This window comes from Canis lupus, chromosome X (assembly GCF_003254725.2).
Source record: "Canis lupus dingo isolate Sandy chromosome X, ASM325472v2, whole genome shotgun sequence".
In the NCBI taxonomy this organism is placed as follows: domain Eukaryota; kingdom Metazoa; phylum Chordata; class Mammalia; order Carnivora; family Canidae; genus Canis; species Canis lupus.
The window spans coordinates 83,945,050-83,965,272 of NC_064281.1; the positions used below are offsets into that span (position 1 = coordinate 83,945,050).

Below are 20,223 nucleotides of genomic sequence, written 5' to 3' on the forward strand. Positions count from 1 at the left end.
GGCAGAGATGGCATTCGGATTTGACCTTGAAGAGGTTTTGGAACGTAGAACTGGGAGAGAGGACCTGCCAGTCAGAAGGGCTAATTATAGGCAAAGAGCCACTTTGTGGGGGCATTTTGATGGAGAAGCCTGCAGGTCCATCCTGTCCGTGGGCAGGTATCCCCTCACCACGTCCCTATCCCCACGCCCCCCAAGGGTGTAGGGGAGCAAAGGTGATGGCGAGGAAACCAGATACCCCTGAGGGTGTTCTGCAGTTTCATCATGTTGAAGTTCTTGTTTTCCAATGAAGAGCAGGTACTCTACCCAAAAGGCTTTTCAAATGCTACTCCGGCGCAGCTCCCGCAACTCCTGAGGAGAAGCCCGGTGGGGTTCTCACTGCATGCTGAGGGCTGTGCCCTGAGCGGCGGGGAATGCAAGCCTGTGTGCTGAGGGCCCCCGTGTGGTTGGGGAGATGAGATACACACAGGCAGTTTGCTATCAGGGCCAAATGAGTTTTCCCAACGGTCAGATTTCCAGGAACACGAAGATGGGGAGGAAGGGGAGGGGGAGGTGTTGGGAGGCACTGCTGAGGGACGCTTCACCAGGAGAGTGGCTTTGGGCTTTGAGGGCTATTTTAATAGGCATGGATGAAGAGGAGGGCTAGCAAACTTAGGACCAGGTAGAGCTACTAGCGTGGCTCTGCACCAGGCTCTGCAGAGACTCCCCTTCCCACTCGAAGCTCTACCGCCCCCATCCATGTCTTGACCTCTGGGAGCTTATCAGGGAAGATGAGACTGTATGGGGTCAGAGGCAGCCTGTGGGTGCAGGGAAACGGGGCCGGGTACCCGACATTCCTGATCCTCCAATTTTCTACACTTAGCCTCAATTCCTGGCAGCTCCCCCAGCTGCTGAATTGTATGTGTATGTGTGAGCGGTATTTTAAATTAAGCAGTGAGTGCTTTCAGCTCATCATAAACATGCTAAAAAGCTTCAGCCACGGCCTGAGCCCACCCCCGCCCCTTACACTCAGGCGGCAGCTGGGGCCACTCGACCCCACACTCTAATGTGCGTTGCCTATGACTCACCAATGAAAAAGACTGTACATTTCAGTCTTCCTGGGTAGCTGATTCCTAGTTGTGGTGGGAAATCTCAGTCCGAATTGGAAGGCAGATGACCTCAGCCCCGCCCTACTAACTGGGAATTCTGCAACAGATGGAGCACCTACTATGTGCAAGGCATTGTGGGTAAGTCCATTAAGCAATCCGGTCTTTCCGTTCTTCATCTTCAAAATGCATAGAATAATCCTGCTTGCTTTTCCTCCCTGCCGGGGCTGTATGTCCCAACCAAGCTGTTCTTTTGATTTCTGGAGCATTCGCAGAGTCTTTTCCTGCCCCAGGGCCTTTGCACATGCAGTTCCTTCTGCCTGGACTACCTTTGCTCTTGCTTTTGACCTGCAAGGCTTCTTGACCTTTCAGTCTCAATTTAAAATGTTACCTCCTGAGATAAGACTTCTCTGACCACCTTAGTTCCCTTCTGACTCTCCCTGATATTCCTTTTATTGGTGACCCTTCCTTAACTGCACTTGCCTCTTGGTAATTTTGGCTGTTTATATTTGTCTGTTTATAGTCTGTCTTGCCTATTGGAATGTAAACTCCAAGAAGACAGGGACCTTGTCTTTATTGCTCGGCAATGTATCCCTTTCACCTGGAGGGCTGCTTGACACATAGTAGGCTGACAGAAACAAAACCATCTGGGAAATATTTTCTCCCTGAGGTTTTTGCCAGACATATGGTTGCTGAGGGAAAAATCATGACAGAACTGTGTCATTCCAAATGAAAAAAAAATCAGGCTAAAGGGAGGAATTTGTTGAGAGCAGTTCTGTTTTAGAAACCAGTCCTTAGAGTCCCATCACCAAACAGAGAGTCTTACAAAAATCAAACAAAAGGAACAGAGAGCATAAAAAGCTTTTTGCTGGGTGCTTACTAGGTGCCAAGGACGGTTCTAAGTGTTCTACACAGTTTATTTCATTTAATTCTCATGATAACCCAAAGACATGGGTTCTATTATTAGCCCCATTTTACAGATGAGGGAATTGAGGCCCCAAGATGTGAGGTCACATGCCCAAGGTCACACAGCCAGTGAGAGGCAAGACCAAGAGTTGAACGAGAGGCAGCCTAAGTCTGAGCTGGTGCACTAAGTCACCCATGCCCCCTGAGACCCTTTTGATACCCTGCAGTCCCTAATATACCTCTCCTGAAGCACTAATCACACTGCAGTGCACAGGCTTGTTTATTTATCTCCCCTTCTCACTAGACTGTGAGCTTCTCAAATGCAAGAACTGGGTCTTTTTCATTTTTGCTTCCCCTGTGCCTGGCTGAGCACTTATTCCAGAATAGGTACCGATCAATATTTGTCCGTGAATGAATAAGGGAAAGAGTGAGGGAGGGAATCCATGTTCCTTTATTTTCAGGCTTCTGGGCTCATGTTTATTTCCCTGGTTTATGTTAAAACATAGCAGTGGAGATGAGGATATTCTGGAGCAAGAGGTCCGTCTTACCATAGGCTACAGGGAGGACCAGCTCTGGGAAAACCAGGGCAGTGTGTATACAGCAAGGCGCTTGATTCAAAAGGTTTCATTTTTGTCGTCAATGTAAAAAAAAGTAGCTGGACCTGTTTAGGACTTAAACAAACTTTCAGTGTTCAAATCCCATCTCAAATCCTTTGCAGAAGGAGGCAGGGTGTGGGGGAGGAGGGGGGGTAGTTATAAATAAACAAATACCCACAAACAGGCTGGTTTTTTAAACAGAATTTGCTTCAATCAGCACTGCACCACATTTTCCCAACTGGCCTCCATCATGAGAACAAGTGGGAACTTTCATACTGAATGGCTTTATTTTTTTTCCGGCCAGATGAATGGCAGGAGTTTTGGCTAGGGAGGCAGGTTTCAAATCCTCGGCACACAGTTTGCTGCCCTACTGTGTCCCATCTATCACACACACAGTGCCCTGCACAACATACCCAGTCATCACATCTGCTGCTTTAGCCCTCCAAAATAATTGGGTCATTGTTTTATTACACCAGTGAGAGAGCTGCAAGCCTGTTAGGATTATGTCATTGACATTGGCGTGAAAAGGCAATCATGATATGCTGGTCATTTCACACAGCTGGGAATGCAACTGTGTTGTCATTGTTTGAGGTTCTTATCCGACCCCTCGGACTTCGTTTCACAGCCCAATCAGTGTAAATAGATCGCTCTGACGTATGTCATATTTAAAATGTTTTCCAGCCCTTCAAAGGACCAAGCAGGACCTAACTCTTTCCGTGTACTTGGACTGTTCTGCTTGTAGGCACAGTGGTCTGAAGGTGAGAGAGGCCTGCTTTCCATGAGTGTGGGAGTTGTACACTCTAGTGGTAGGATGCCGTAATACAGTGGCATTTGTTCGCTAACTGCTAATCAGAGCCAAGGACAGTTTTGGCTCAAGAACAAACAAGGGCTAATGTCGTCTATGAGGGAAGACTATTTAGACATTTATGATTCAGAATTCTGTTGCGACTTCCATTGTGTGTTTCAGTAGGACCTGTTTTTTTTATTGAAGCTATCAGTATGCTTAAGCGTGGGTCCCTGCTAATGAAATTCAAGCATATTTGCATCTATCAACAGGTATTAATGATGGCAGGACATCTTATTTCCAAACACAGAAATGATTAGCATTGATTATGGCAGTATAAACAGAGCATGAAGTTTTCTATTGCAACTCCTCGATCCTCTTTTCCTACCAGAATACTAGCTGGGGTTTAATGGCATGTGGCCATTAATATATTCATTGGAGGAAGCTAGTACAGACACCTGTCTTTCCCTCTTTTTTTAAAAAAAAAAGATTTTATTTATTTATTTTGTGTGTGTGAGAGAGAGAGCAGGGGGAGGGGCTGAGGCCAAGGGAGAGAGAGAGAGAGAATCCCAAGCAGACTCCATGCTGATGATACGGGACTCGATCCCACGATCCTCAGACCATGATCTGAGCTAAAATCAAGAGTTGGATGCTCAACTGACTGAGCCACCCAAGTGCCCCTAGCCCTCTTTTTAAAAAATATTTTTAAAATTTTTTTATGTAATCTATACACACAATGTGGGGCTCAAACTCACAACCCGAGATTAAGAGTCACACATTCCACTGACTGAGCCAGCCAGGCGCCCCTCTTCTGATCCCAGTCCCCGTCAAACCAGCCCTTAACAGCCAGCTCGAGGTGTGACAGGCAGAGCCAACCCAAAAAGGGAGTCAGCTAAAGAGATGGAGTGCTTAGATGCAAATCTCCCAATCTCTACCACCATGACTACAAAGAGCTCAGGTTCCTGAATGTTTCTTGGCAACAGATAGCAAGTCCCTTGCCTTCTGGACACTTTGGTATATGTGCTCTTCCTTGTTCCTGCTTTTGATCCATCTTTCCCTTAGAGATGCAGTTTCCCTTCTGTAAAATGGGGCTCTTGCTGGGACTAAACGAGAGACCATATCCCAACCTGGCATGGTGCCTGGCAGACAGCAAGTGCTCAACAAATGCTGTTTGTCAGCTTCTTTACCCATTCAACTTTTTTCTGCTTCTGCTCTCTACACATCCAACAATGGCCCTGGACCAGGACTTGTTCTGTCCTCTGACTGGCAAGCCAGATCACCTGCCACTCCGATGAGCTTGGCTCCCTTCTCTGGCAGCCTTCTGTTGTCATTACCTGTTGACAAGTGGCATTCGCTATAACTGAGGGTGGACCTCTGCTGGTTGCTGACATTAACCTATTGAATTCTGGCAGGAAGAATGAGTTTGCAGACAGGAATTTGCATGTCTGGGCCAGATACAAGACCAGGAGGCAAAGCCATATTTACCTGCCCTTCCCAATTGTGAGCAAATCACCCATGTTCTGGTTAGAACCAGATGTTTCACACCCATGGCTGTGATGCCACATATCACACAGTGGCTTACAAGGAACACAGAGCAGTTTTCACATCAGAAAAATAACCTGCATGTCACTTCTCAAATTTTGGAAGAGCAGCTACCATACTATATGATACCATACCATACCATACCATACCATACCATACCATACCATAACTTTTCCCTTGAAAATGACCGCTTTGTTGAGCATCTTATAGGGACTTTATTTTGGAAGCCCCTGGGAGTACTTATAAGCTTTTTCCAAGGGGGTCTCTGCCTGCTATAATTTGCAGGGAGGTAAATTATTGGAGAAGATAAGAGATCTTCCCCAAACTCACCTGCTCTTTGAAAATGCTCTTCAGTTGCCTTGGCGAACAGCCAATCCAAACAGTAAAAAAAGTTAGAGAATGCAGGAATCCTGAATGCTATTCTCTGTGCATGTCTAAACAAGAATGGAGGTGGTTGGGGCAGTGGGGGGACTCCAGAAAGGGGGAGAAGGCCGCTTTTGTATCCTAGGCAGGGAGCTGATCCTACCCCATCATGTTTGGTCTCCCGTCTACTCCTAAAGAGGAGAGGGGACAAATGGTGACATTGTGACACCAGATTCCTCCACTAGGGTCAACTGCACACCTTGAGAGGTTCTCCAGTGTGGCAGGCCACACCAGGGCCAAGAGTGAAAGGTCAGCCCGGTAAGGTCACCTCCATGATGAGTTTGCAATTGCTTTGACTCAGGTTTTCTCTTTGGGCTTTTTTATTACTGGCACAGCTGTTCTGACCCAGTTGGGAGGTGGTGACATGGTCCACTACACTGTATGTGTTAGAGTCATCCTTTTCAACCCTTAGTGAGAGGGTTAAAAAGTCACAGACCCCGAAGGACTCTGAGCTCTGGCTACTAGGTGGGTACACTGCGAAACAGTGGCTTCTTTCTCCGCATCCGCAGGGAATGCTTTGCTCTGTGACATTTATATTTCCCATCTCGGAAATAAAATGTTCTGCCATCATTAATACCTGTTGATAAATGCAAATATGCTTGATTTTCATTAGCAGAGACACAGCATTCAACGTCAGCTGTGACATGGTCAGAGACAGGTGGTTGAGCATTCAACCAGCTAGCTCTTGTTAGGAGTTATCGCCTCCTTTTCCGGACCTGTGAGGTATGCTTTGCAGACCATATCTCACATCGTCCTTGGCACAAAGCTGTGAGGCAGGTACCATCATTATCTTAATTGTACTTGATGAGGAGACTGGGACTCAAGGAGCATAAGGTACGATCACACAATGGACACATGGGCAGCTGGGAGTCACACCCGGGCTGACATAAGTCATCTGCACCATACTTCCCCCACATTGCATATTTCTGGCCCCACAGAGCCCTTTAGAACAAAGGTAATCCTTAGAGAAGTCTTCCTGCTTTGCAGTTTGCTACTAGTTATTATTACTACTGCTGTTTGTTACTATGGTTACTGATGCTGCTGTGATTATTATTAATACTGTCGCTGTTTATCTAGCCCCACATTTTCTCCAGCACTGGTAAGTGCTTTACACCCAGCCACCAACTATAGAGTTCAAACCTACACCTAGAGGAGTCTGATGCTCCTATTCCACTGTCCTGTGCGGCGTGCAGTGCAACACGGGAGGTGTGAGGCATGCGTGATTCACGTAGGTTATTGATGGTGGCTTAGCTCTCAGCACCCACTCAACGTTTATTGAGCACATATTAGATGAATGACCCATAGCTCCTCCCCTGAAGTTGCTCGTCAGAATTTCCAGGTGGACAGATAATGGAAAGCATACCTTTCAACGTCTCAGATTTACTTGATGTAAAAACCAAGCATGACCTGGAATGAATCTAGCAGACTTTGTCTGAACAAGGGTCTGTGAAGGGTTTCAAAGAGGCAGGCTTTGTTTAGTTCTGAGAATAAGGTGCGAAAAGACTTGCCACTACTGTAGCTGGCTACAGGAAAGTGCTCAATAAATGGGGGCTGCAGGACGCCTGGGTGGCTCAGCAGTTGGGCATCTGCCTTCGGCTCAGGGCATGAACCTGGGATCCTGCGATCAAGTCCTGCATCAGGCTCCTTTCGGGGAGACTGCTTCTCCTTCTGCCTCCTGTCTCTGCCTCTCTCTCTCTGTGTTTCTATGAATAAATAGAATCTTTAAAAAATATAAAAAACAAATGAAGGCTGCAACTCCTATTTTGGGGTCTCAGATGTAGAAACAGAGGCTCAGAGAGGGGAAGGGGGCAACCGTTATTCTCACTTTCCCTTTCTGACAGCCAAGGCTCAGAGATGTTAGTAGTATGCCCTAGGTCACACAGCTTTTTGGTGGCCAGCTGTCTGTATGCCCAGAACTGTCTCATAGCCACTAAGTGGTACGGCTTCTGACTGAACTCCCAAGTCAAGTGTTGTCTACTTGGTTGCCTGAAAAATTAAAATCAAAATCAAGGACAATCTTGCTCCATGGAGCCAAGAGGATAAACGTTAGAAATAGCAATTAGTGCATAGAAATGTTGCCAGGAAGAGCTATACGAAAGTGCAGGAAGATACCCGAGGAAGCTCCCAATGACAGGGTGCTGGGTGATGGGTAACTGGATCCCTGCCAGCCCTCACCTTCTTCTGTATCTTTCCTCTCCACAACGTCTCAGGCTTCTTTCAGAGCACAGCCCACCTAGAGACAGCCAGGGCCGCCATGGGAGGGCACCAGGCCAGGACCGGCAGGCCTAGGGCAGTAGGGCTCTGGGCTGGGAACCATAAATAACCATTTTAATGAAAAGCAGCTTTGGCCAACAGCCTTGCCATTACTTGAGAGATGCTGTACCTCTTCTACGGACCTAGTTACTCGACAAAGGCCTAGGCTCATACCTCCAACACGATGATAATTATGATAATTATAGTTGCCCTTTAGTGAGCACTTACTAGGGGGCCAGGCCCTGTGCTGAACACCTACGTCCATTCACTCAATTGCTCCCTCACGCAGCCCTCTGAGAGCAAGAGCTATTGTTTCTCCCATTTTGCACAGGAAGCCATCAGGCTCCAAGAGGCTAAGTAACGTGCCCAAGTTCATCCAGCTGGTTGGAACTGGAATTTGAAGCCTGAAGCATCTGGTTCCCAGGCCAGAGCTCTTAATTCCCGTATTTAATGAATGTCTGTTGAAGGAATAAACAGATGAATGAATGGACAAATGTATTAATTCATTTCACTTGACTTTAACAAACATTTATTGAGTGCTCTGTATGTGTCAGCCCCTGTGCTAGGCATCGAGGATTCAAATGTTAAACATTTAAACACAGGCACACCCCCTACGTGGTTGCTGCCCATGAGTTCACAAAAGCACTCTCTAATGTGGCATGATTTCTTCTGGAGAAAAGTGATTTGAGTTTTTTTGAACAGCGGGTTTTAATGACGCTATTAAATTGAACCCAAAGTGGGGGCGGGGCACGGTTTGTGCACCGGTGAACCAAGACTTTCAAATGAGAATGTGCCTTTGATTAATCATTGATTCAGGCAGGGAACGGTTACCACCAGGAATGGAGCTGCGACTCCTTATCATTTTAGCTAACTGTTTTTCCATCTATCATGTCTGTCTCCTGTCGAACCCTCCCACTGTACCAAAGTTATCTGTACTCTAATGGACAATTATCCCATCTATCATCCTGCTGGTCCTGCTGATTGCTGGCAGCCTACTTGCCCACGGAGGAGACTTCCATGTAGTCACGACTGATGATGCTCTGGGAAATTGCTCATCTTTACACATTTTAAATCCATGCAGAATGAATGTCTTTGCAGGTTCCCTTTTTAGTTGCATTTGTTTTCCTGGTTACAGAAGAGCGGGTTGTACATTCTTCACCTGCACCTGAAACGTGGCCTCTGAATATTTCACAAACCCTCCAGGCAGCAGCCCTCCAAATGTTACAACGACAAATGAATGAAATAAACCCACCTGGGGTAAGAGCAGAAGTGCTGGCCCTGGACCTGGGGCTCAGGTGGCTGGTCATCACGTTAGGGTGATCCCCATCTGCCTTTTCCCTTCCAGGTATTTTGAAGAGAATCCCATGTAGATTAGGGTTGAGGTGAGGACCCATGGTGCTGAAAGGAGGGGTAGAATGGACAATGGGAGATTACTGTTGAACTCCTCGAGGCTACAGCTATGAGATTTGAGGACAGGGATGCCGTCCTCTCCCACTTCCCACCCCAAGTCTGGTAACATGTTTAACTTTAACTTTCGATTATGGTAACCAGCATGGCCAGCTCAGTCAGAATCACCAGTTCCCTCGGGCGAAAACCGGAGAGTGGTCCTTCCCACCTTATTTCTCACCTTTGCATTCAGTTAGTCACTAAGTCCTGTGAAATCTTCCTAACCATTCCTTAAATTTGAGCTATTTTCTCCAGCTCTTCTGCTATTTCTTTGGTTCAGGACTCTCACTGTCTTCTCTTGCCGTGATTCCTTCAATAACTTCCTGTTTGTTTGCTTAAACCTTTCATCCCCCCCTTCTGTGACCATTCTCCCCAAAGTGGCCTGAGTGATCTTTTAAAGATGCAAATCAAATAATTTTTACACACACACACACACACACACACACACACACACACTCCCTTAAGTATAACCAGCTTCACAGGAGAGACTAGAGGCTCTCAAAGTGTGGTCCTGGGGCTTGGCGGCAACAGCATCTCTGAGAATGCGTTAGAGTAGGTAGTTGTTAGAGACCTACTGAGTCAGAAACTCTGAGAGTGCTCCCCCAGTTTGTGTTTAACAAGGCTTCCAGGTGATTCTGATAGCACTTAAATGTGAGAGCTCCCACCTTAAAGTCATGGTCTAGAATAAACTGGAGGAGCTTTTAAAAATTCCAGTGCCTCAAAAAAAATTCCAGTGCCTCCCCCACAGAGTTATTAAATCTGAATCCTTGGGGGTGGGATCTAGTCATCAATGTTTCTTAAATCTCCCCCAAGTGATGCAATGTGCAGTCGAGGCTGAGAACTACTGCTCTATAGGATGAAGTCCCGATTCTTCAGCTTGGCACTTGTAACCTCTTTACTCCCATCTTCCCGTGCTCCTAGAGAAGGTGCTCAGGCTGTAAGGGAATCAGAGGGCATCATTTACAACTCTCTGAGACCAGAGACAGTCTCTTGCCTCTGTGCATTTGCACCATCTCTCTCATTAGCTGGTCCTCCCCTCTCTCCCTCTCTTCACCTAGCTGATGTCTTCTCTTCAACTACACATAGTTCAGAAGACACCTGTGGGGAAGCAACTTCCCTGACCTTTCCAACCTGGGTTAGATGACTCTTCTCCATACTCCCACAGCATCTATGGCATAGCACCTGCCACACCATCTTGTTATCCTCTGTTCAGTTGTCTGCCTCTGCACCCTTAATGTAATCTGATTCTAGCCCAAAGCATGTGGGGCTGTCACGGTCTGTTTACTTAACTGCCTCCATCACTGTGAGCAGCTTGAGGTCAGGGGTGGAGTCTTGGGCATCCCTCAATCTCAGCCCCTAGCACAATGCTCAGCACGTGTCCGGTCCTCAGTTAAAAACCTGTAGAATGGACAACTAAATTATGTGAAGACTCTTCTCCATGTCTTCTGCCACTACTCCTGTCTAGGCTCCCCATTGCTTTATTGCAATAGTCTCCTTTTTTTATTTTTTTTTTAAACATTTTTTTTTTATTTTTTTAATTTATTTATGATAGGCACACAGTGAGAGAGAGAGAGGCAGAGACACAGGCAGAGGGAGAAGCAGGCTCCATGCACCGGGAGCCCGATGTGGGATTCGATCCCAGGTCTCCAGGATCGCGCCCTGGGTCAAAGGCAGGCGCCAAACCGCTGCGCCACCCAGGGATCCCTGCAATAGTCTCCTAATTAAGCCCCACCTCTTCTTTCCCTGATCCCCCTGTATTGCATCCACCATGTGGTTTCCTAAAAACCACATTCACTATGTCCCTCCCGTACTCAAACACATTCAGTGATTCCTCACTGTCTGCAAAACAAAGATCATTCAAGGTCCTTCCCAAGAGTGCCTCGCCCCTGCTTTTCCAGCTATCACCCACCCACACCACCCCACCCCCTGCTCCCTGATACAGGACTGGTTACAACATTTTCAGGCCCTGGTGCAAAGTGGAAATGTGAAGCCCTGTGTTCAAAAGTTATTAAGACTTTCAAAACAGTGACAGCAGCGCATTAGCATGGGGCCCTTGCGAGTGCCAGGTCTTGTGTGTTGGCACAGGCCTGTCCCTGCATGCATCCAGCATGCTAGCCAAATGAACTCACTGTTCCCTGAACTGCTCTATAGGATCATCTTCTCCATGATGTTGGTCAGAATAAATAGTGCCCCGTCTCCTCTGCCTTCCTCACCAAATCAAAGCTCCTTTTCCCACAGATACACTTCTCTGTCCTTCAAGGACCTGTCGTCCCTGTCTCGCCTCCTGTCATTCCCAGACCACAGCACTTTCTGCCACACAGACTAATTTCAGGGGCTATTTTTATATGTGCAGAGCCATGGCTCACTATTGGATTTTAATCTACCTGAGGCCAGGGACTCGACTGTGTTCATCTTTGATGTTTGTATGGACCTAGTGCAGCAAGGATGCCAAAAGGATACTAGACACTAAAAACCTGACTCGAATCCCTCGTTATTAGCTGTGTAACATAGAAAGAATCACTTTGTTCTGCCAGTGTCTTGTTCTTTGTTTATGTTTTCAAAGTATTTTGCTTTTTTTTAAAAAATACTTCCAAAACTTAAAAAAAAGTTCTATCACAAAACTGCAATATCTGAATATGTGAGGATCTAATACTGCTTTGGTTGTTTCTGGCTTCATTGTGTGCTTTGTAATTTTGGATTATGAGTTCATGTTTGGCCACACTTTATCCATGGTAATCCGATTAAAACTGATGGATGGTGTGTTCCTTTAGGGAGGATTTGTTTGCTTCTTCCAGATGCTCCAGGCCACTATTTAGTCTCACAGGTAGGAGCCACGTGTTATTTACCTATATAAACTGGGCTTAGGGACGCCTGGGTGGCTCACTGGTTGATCATCTGCCTTTAGCTCAGGTCGTGATCCCGGGGTCCTGGGATTGAGTTCTGCATCAGGCTCCCCGCAAGGAGCATGCTTCTCCGTCTGCTTATGTCTCTGCCTTTCTCTCAGTGTCTCTCATGAATAAATAAATAAAATCCTTAAAAATATAAACTGGTCTTAGCTCAGGGACTTGTAGATGCTCAACATATATTTATTGATTAAATGGATGAGTGAATAAGACATCCATGAGCTTCCTTTGGAAGCTCAATAAGAATAGTGACCTCTGGAGGTAACAAAGGATAGTAGGTAAATGCTAACATTTCTTGAGTTCTTTTTTCTTTTTTTAAGATTTTATTTATTCATTTGAGAGAGAGAAAGAGCATGATGGGGGAGGCGCAGAGAGAGAGGGAGAAGCATACTCCTGGCTGAGCAGAGAGCCTGATGAGGGGCTTGATCCCAGGACCTTGAGATCATGACCTGAGCTGAAGGCAGACGCTACACTAAGCGTCATTGAGTTCTTATAAGGTGCCAGGTATTGGTCTAAGTGTGCCATGTGTATTAGCTCATTTTATTCTCTCTACAACTCTGTAGAGAGGTGCTGTTATTGTCCTCATTCTACAGAGGAGGCACCGGGCTCAGAGGGGCTGAGTTACTTGGCCAAGTTCACATAGCTAAGGAATGATGGAACTCAGCTATGAACCCAGGCACCCTAAAGATATATCCACCACCATCCTATATTGGAGAAGAGCACAACAGTAGTGATAGTAGCAGTAGGGCAAAAAAATTTACTGCCAAAGGGACTGCAAGAACCACATGACGCATGCTTGAGACTTGGCATGGTCCTGGATTGTCATTTAACCCTTGCATATGGTTTTTCTCCCCTCAACTAGAACAAGGGCCGTCTGAAGGCAGAATCCATGGATTATGGCTCTTTGATGTGCTTAATATATCTGTGCTGACTGAACAAATGAATGTTTTGAAATTATACATGTGTGCCTTAAATAAATTACTTCATGTCTTGTGTGTCAGTCTGGAATCAGTGATAGAGCTTTTACTTTGCTTTAAAATCTGAAAATGTCTAGATGTGGCTATACTACAGTGGTATAATGACACCTTGCATTTGTCCTGGTGTATGGCACTCAGGACCGCTGGGAATGAAGGAAGAAATTTGGATCCTGCCTTCACAGGCCCCAAGGCTGTTAGGAACCAAAGGCCACTGTGTTTATAACCCATTCCTTTGGCTGTTGTCCAAATGCAGGAGGGCTTATAGGAAAGGGGGGCTTTATTTGCTCTTATCCTTGCCAAGACGAGGAAAGAATTCTAGTGTGGACTCTCGGTAAACATTCTAGGTCTTCCCTGAAGTGCTCCTCTGATGAAATGAAATCCCCAGTTTCCACTAATCTTGGTTCAATATTTATCTGGTGGGGGGTGGGGGTGAGGTGGGGTGGCAGGGTTATGGCGAGCTTGGGGACAGGGTTCCAGAATAAAGAGGAATGGTAACCAGGATCTTAAAAGCCCAGATTGGGCAGTTAGCCGCCTGAGTTCCCAAGTTTGCTTTCCCTATGGGTGGGAGGTGACTATTATAAGGGTGAAGGGAAGGACTTGGCTATCCTAGCATGAAGACAGGCCCTAGGATTGGGAGTCTGCCCCATGACTGTGCTAACGTGCACATTGTCCCTAGCCTGCTAGGGGGCATACAGCAAGTCCTCCCCCGCCTCCTCCCATGGCCCCTCAGCAGACTGGGACTCATACACAGTTAGAAACCTCCCCTGGGATGTCATTGCTGACAAATTGAATATGGGTCATGTTGGGTTTGAGGAGTATGAGGGATATTCCGGCAGCTGGCGAGGTCTGGGCTGGAAAGAGCAATACAAAGATCAGGAGCATATAGGGGAGAGTTGAAACTGTCCAGGGGGAGTATCTGGAAATCAAAGCAGGGGAAAGGGCTTGCAGGGTTCTTGTGGTCTGTGAGGTAGGAACAGGGCTTGGGAGGAGTACGGATTTGAGGAGGGTTCATGTATTCATCCATCCCTCCATTCAGCATTTCTTGAGCTTTTTGCCAGATACAGAGTTTGAAGAGGAAGCAGAGGATTGAAGAAGGAGAAGGGTTAAGAGGGGATCCCTGGATAGATTCAGATGAAGGAAGGAGGGAGGAGCTGAGTGCCTGGGCTCTCTCTTGCCAGGAGAGCACATCTGTTAACACAAAGCTGCATCTGTATCCCAGCCAGCTCCCCGCCCCCGGCCCCCCTAGCCCACTTCACCCCCTCTTTCCCACCCACCCCCACAAGACAGGGAGCCACATGGTGGCTTCCTACACCTACATGCCTCTACCCCCCCCCCCATGTTCTCTTTCTAGGTGGTGAGGGTGGCGCCAGCGAAGCCCCTTCTTAGAGCTCAGGCAATCCCCAGGGGTGGGTGCTGGGGATGGGGGTAGGGGTTGGTGGAGAGTTTCGAGAAAAAGAGCTGGAGAAGGAGCTGTTGTCTGTAATTAGCTCCAGCTGCTGTGGCGTGGCTGCATCAGGGGCCGTCAGGAGTGTGAACGCACGCATGTGAACCTGTGTGCGTGGCGCCTCATCGTTATCACTCTATTTTTCAAAGTATTGTGCGCTGGCTTCAACCTTGCTGCTCTGCAATCTCTCCTGTCCCTGAGGAACTCGAAGGACAGAGTGTTCCGCAGGCAGCACCAGCTTGAATCACTAATGCTGCTAAGCAGGAGGACAACAAATATAGGCCCCCATATGTCCTGGATGCGCAAGCCCCTGCTCTCTCCCTCCATCCCCACTTCCTAAATGTTTTCTACTGAGTGAAGTCCTGGCACTTGAAATTAGCAACACCGCACTTCTGCACAACCTTCTGGCAAAGAGCTTTCACAGCTGTCATGCCATGCACCCTCAGACAGCCCTGAGGGGCAGCGTTTTATAGGTGAGGACCGTGGGGCGCAGGCAAGTAGGGCGATCAGCATGGGGTCATCAGGCTGGTTGGTGGCAGAGCTGCATCTAGAATGTAGGCTATCAGCCTCTGGGCCTGGTACCCCATCCCCAGCAGGGTGCTGCCAGAAGGGCTTCTACCCCTTGGCTCTGGCTGCTGCTCTCTCTGTGCGCTTGAGAACCTGCCAGCCGTGACTCAAAGATCTGCCTCAGCGATTGATGAAAACTAGGACCTCTTCAGCTGAGCCCAGCCTAGGAGCTAATTGAGAGCCTAATACATGTGCCTCCTATCATGCCAGCACTTATGTGGGCCTCAAACAAGGTACAGCATGGCCCCTGTCCTCAAAGAAAGTGACAACTTCTGTATTCACCTCTCTCCTACTGCAGCCCTGGGGGAGGGTGATGGGTAGTGAGGGCTAATGATAAAGGTTGGAAAGATGGGGAAAGAAAGGAAAACCAGAGTCCCCATTAAGTGTCAGGTACAGGGTGGAGTACATAGGTTATAATATATGTCATCTGTATGATGTTTGTAGTACATATGGATACACACACATACACACAATCAATCTATCAGTTTCCATGGATTAACTCATCAGTTTAGCCGACTCATCCACGCAAAGAGTTTAGGACGGTGTCTAGCCCCTAGAGAGCACTGAATGAATACTAATCATTCTTCCTTCCTATCATCAACATCTTCCTTGTCATTATCTGCAAAAATATTAAATACATGATCTCATGTAATCCTTCCAACTCTAGGAAGTAGCAGCTATTATTCTCATCTGCAGCTTACAAATGAGGAAACCAGCCGCTTAGCATATCCAAGCCTGGGGAACACTGAGAATCCAAAAGGGAACCCAATATGGTCCCAGGCAGCCTTTGGGGATATTTCCATGTAATAGGAGAGACAAAGACACACAGTACTCGTAGTCCAATAGGTGCCGTAGCTGAGAAACATAGCATGGGGGCACCAATGGTGAATGACCCAGTATCTGGGGAAGTTGGAGAAGCATCACAGATGAAGGACGTTAGAGCTGGATCCAGGGGGATGGAGGGTTTTTCCAGGAGGAGCAGTGGGGGTGGGGAAAAACATTCCAGGCAGAGGGAACAGTATTTGTGTGAAGGTTCATGTTCTGAATGGTGGGGCACCTGGTGTGGGATGTACAGTTGGTAGCAGTTGGAAGAGAGTGGAAAAGGTGGTTGGGATCAGCTTGTCCAGGGCTTTGTTGGCCAAGCTGAGTTTTTGCACTTTGTTCTGCGAGCAATAGGGAGCCATCAAAGGTATTTATTAAGGAAGAGGAATGACAGACCAGGAAGACAACTTTTTTTTCTGGGTGCCAGAGTGTGGAAGGACTGGAAGGGAGAGAAGACAAAATCAAGTAGGCCCATTGGAAGCCCATCGCAAGGTCCTGGCAAGAGGTGTCAAGTGCTCTGGACCAGGACTGTGGTAGTGAAAGCAAAGAAGAGGGGCCACTCCAGGGAGGTGTCCACAGGGAGAAATCACAGGGCTGGGTGTCTTGGAAGGTTAAGGAGACTGAGAATGTGACAATGACCCTGAGATGGCAGCTTGGGTCTGTGGCGATATTGTTAACCAAGATGGGGAATACAGACTATTAGTTGGCCGAATAATGAGTGGAGGCAGGTGACAAGCTCAGCTCGGACACGGATGCAGTGAGGCTTGCAAGTGGACATGTCCAGAAGGAAGCGGAATGGGAGATGGAGGCAGAGATGCCACCAGGGTCCAAGTGGCACTGGTTGACCCCATAGGACCAGATGGAGTGTCTCTTCTCCCATTTACTCCCCGAGGGCAAAGGCTGGAGCCGGAGCCAGGTGTTCGGTGGGGAACACCAGCCTGGGGTGACAAGATATGTTTTTTCCAGGTGCCCCCAGAAACATCATCCCTTCCCCTCAGGAGCAGTGGCTACTTTCCAGGGCAAAGGGAGGTGTTTTGTGTGCAGAACCCATGTCCACACAGGGGCCATGAGCTTTGAATTCTTGGCGGTGGGTGGAGGTGGGGGGTGTCTTCCAATGCAATCCAATGCGTTGATGACTGGGCATTTGGGACAGAACAAATACCACAGCTACACAATGACCTCCAGAGCATTCAGTGTACACAACTGAGTCTTCAGTGCTAAGGAGCCAGGAGTACATTCATGAGGCATTTCTAAAGACCCAGTCTGTATGAACCACAGTCGGTCTCCTAGGAGTCCTAAAACCTTAATTAGGCCAGGCAGGCCCCATAACCAAATCCCATAATCCCACAAATTCACAACAACAAGTTAGGCATGAGAGTTTTAGTCATACTCTGAATTTGTAAGAGACCCCAAACTGCCATCTTCTTTCTGAGCCTCTGCATGACCCCTGACCAGCTCTTCTCCCCACCCAGATCTATGTATCCAGAACAGCCTCTGTCTCTCCTGAAGCCCTGAAGACATCTATGGATTTCTTGGTTAAATCCCTGGGACCACCCTAATAATGGTTCTACACATTTTATACGCAAGAACTCATTTATTCTTCATGAATATTACAGGCCCTGTTTATGCATATAGATGTAATATTTACAGTAACAATAATAGTGGATGTTTGCTGCATGCTTAATGTAGGCCAGCATGGTTCTAAACATGTTATAGGAGATAACTCCTAATTCCACGAGAGCAACTCTACCAGGTAGATGTTATTACTATCAATAGCCCCAACCAGCTCAAAATGCCTTGAGATAAAGGCTCTCGCCCATTTGGCACCTCAGGCAGATTGAGGTCTGCAGTCCAGATATGTGAAATTGTTCGGGGTCTTTGTGAAGCAGCTTAGAAGCTACTACCTGGACCAGTGACGGTCCGGGACTCAGAAGGCATTTACACGTCCTCCCAGAGAGAGAGAGTCATGTAGGCTAGGGCTGGTTACAGGAATCTGTCCTGTGACTCTGTCCTCTCTGTCTTCTGATCCTAGAGGAACCATAGGCATGCCTTGGGGTCCATCCTCCCCTTCCCCCCAGCCAAGTGGAGAACCCAGGAGGACTAGAATGCAGAGAGCACGCTGAGGGCATGCCTGCACAGAAAACAGAGCTCTTTCTGCCACCACACCCCTTGCAAGAGAGTGGATTCTGTAACCTCCGGAGTGGGTGGGGAGGGAGAAGAAGAGAGGAAGTGAAGGAAAGCCTCTTGAAGCTGCAGGCACCCTGGAGCCCAGACAAGGGAGTGTCCTGAGGGAGGGAGGGGGAGAAGAAGGGGTGTGTGTGTGGGGGGAGAGCAGCTGTGGGCCAGTAGCTACAGGGTCAGGGAGCCATAGTTGGTGCAAGCGGCAGTGGCTAGGTATCTCTGCATGCTCCAGATGCATTGAACCTAGCAAGAACCAGACAAAGTTTTAGGTGGGACTCTTCTCCTTTTTGTTAGTGCTTTGGGACCTGCATGCTTCTGGACCCTGCCCTCCCAGAGATAAGTCCCTTTCACTGCAGTGAAGCTCGGACTGTGTGGTTGGGGGAAGGCCAGGGAAGGATTTCATGAATCCTTAGCAGAGGTTCTATCTATTTAGTTGGGAGGAGGGGATGGATTGAAGGCAGAACTCATTGTGAGGAAAGGCTTGGGGACACTCTTACCTTGTGGGACTCAGTGGAAAAGGAGTGGAGGGCTACTTTAAGGAAATGGTGAGCCCCCGAAAAACTAGTGGTGTTAGATGTGCACTGTGCAGGACCATCTGATGCTCTAATCCATTCTCTGATGATGTGCACAGCAGAGAGCTGAGGATCTTAGCCACTGTCGATTTTTGTTAAGCACTTGCTCTGTGCCAGACACTGTGCTGGGCTTTATATGCATCAGCTCATTTGAACACTATCTGTGTGATCCTACTATTATTGTGCCCATTTTACAGATGAGGCTCAGGTAGGTTACATGACTTGCTCCCAGGCCGCACAGCTAGGGAGTGGTATAGCCAGGATTTAAAATCCGGTAGTCTTCCCCCAAAACCCTGTCCACTAGGCCCTAGGAAGGATGTGGGAATAGGGGAATGCCTTACAGCTTTTGGTGAACAATGCAAGTCAGTGTTATCTATCATGAATTCCCAGAAGTAGAAGTTCAATGCTGGCCCCAGAGGAAGGAAAGGCTGGGAGCAGAGTCTCAAAGCCTAATTCCCAGTGTAGCTCCCCCTTCCTTAATTAGGCCCACCCTCCTGGACTGGAGAAGTGCCAGGGTTAAGGGGTGACAATTTGATTTTTTGCACTGAGTTTTTTTTAACCGTTTCGAGAGCCCAAGGGTGCCCCAGCAGGGGAACTGTCCTACCTTCTGTCCCACACTAGTACGTGGGAGTCTTTCTACTCCGTGTACCTCTGTTTTACAAAGTGGGTCTTTGTCTTATTACCCTAGTCCTGAGTCTCTGCCTCAGTAAGCTGCTGTCAGGGTGGGATGCATCCAGGTAAAGCTTAACAGATTGACCCTCCCAAAAGGTTGGCATTTTAACTGATGCCAAAGCCCCAAGTCAAAGAATTATGTACTTAAGAATTTTCGAGCCCTTGGGAGTGGATGGGGAGAGATTTGGAAGGGCAAGGGAACGTTCTTAATACTCCTGGAATGCCATAAGGTTGATATAAAATGCAGGTGGCTGCCAAGCCAGAACCTGGATTATTTTGGTTATAATCAGAATCCATCACATAGAGCGACCCCCCTCCCCCCACCCAGCACTCAAGGCTTCGACAAAAAAGTCTTCCAGACCATTAATTTCCATGATTCAAGCATCTTTTTCTCAGAGCTCTTTGGAAGGAGGAGGGCTGAGAAACTGCATGAGTTACTAAAGACCACACAAACAGGCAGTAGTCAAAGCAAAACCAAATTCCTCCTGAGGCCAGTTTCCTTGTAGAGCCTGAGAACTCATTCGGTATCCACCGGACACAAGGTGAATTTCCCATTTTAATTCCTCCAGCACCCATATTAACGGCCTGAGAAATCGAAGGTAGCCATCCTTGGTCTAATGATCATCTTACAAAAAAAAAAAATGATCATCTTACACCTTTCATCATCTTATGCCAATGACAGGGTTTCTTCTATGGGGCCATGTGGAGATAACAGAGCAAGACCTGCTGGCCTTGTCCCGTCCTTCTTCATGGCTGAGGAAGTAATCACAAAAGCCTACAAGGACACTGAGTTTGGGATGGTTCACAGTGCATTTTCCAAATGACTTCCTACCAAAGACAGTCCTTACCCTTGCCTCCAAACAAATTCTGTAGCCTACGAATGATTTGGTTTTGGTGTCAAAGGGGGGTGGTAAGCAATAGGGCCTGGCTCTGTTATCCTGGGCCATTTTGAGAGCAATTCAGGGAGCAGTCCCCAACAGAAGGGCTGAATACCACCCCCCCCCCCATTTGTTATGGCTTCAGGAATGACAGGCTGGCCAGAGGCAGTCCAGC

At 47.6% G+C, this 20,223-nt stretch overlaps 1 protein-coding gene across 1 annotated transcript in view; it reads right to left on the minus strand.

The window, feature by feature from the left end:
• Positions 1–20,223, minus strand: part of AMMECR1 (AMMECR nuclear protein 1) — a 232,883-nt gene that overhangs the window by 211,654 nt on the left and 1,006 nt on the right. The window contains exon 2 of the mRNA XM_035711827.2: positions 8,839–8,984. The gene's annotated coding sequence lies outside the window, so the exon portion shown is untranslated. The remainder of the gene's footprint in view (positions 1–8,838; positions 8,985–20,223) is intronic.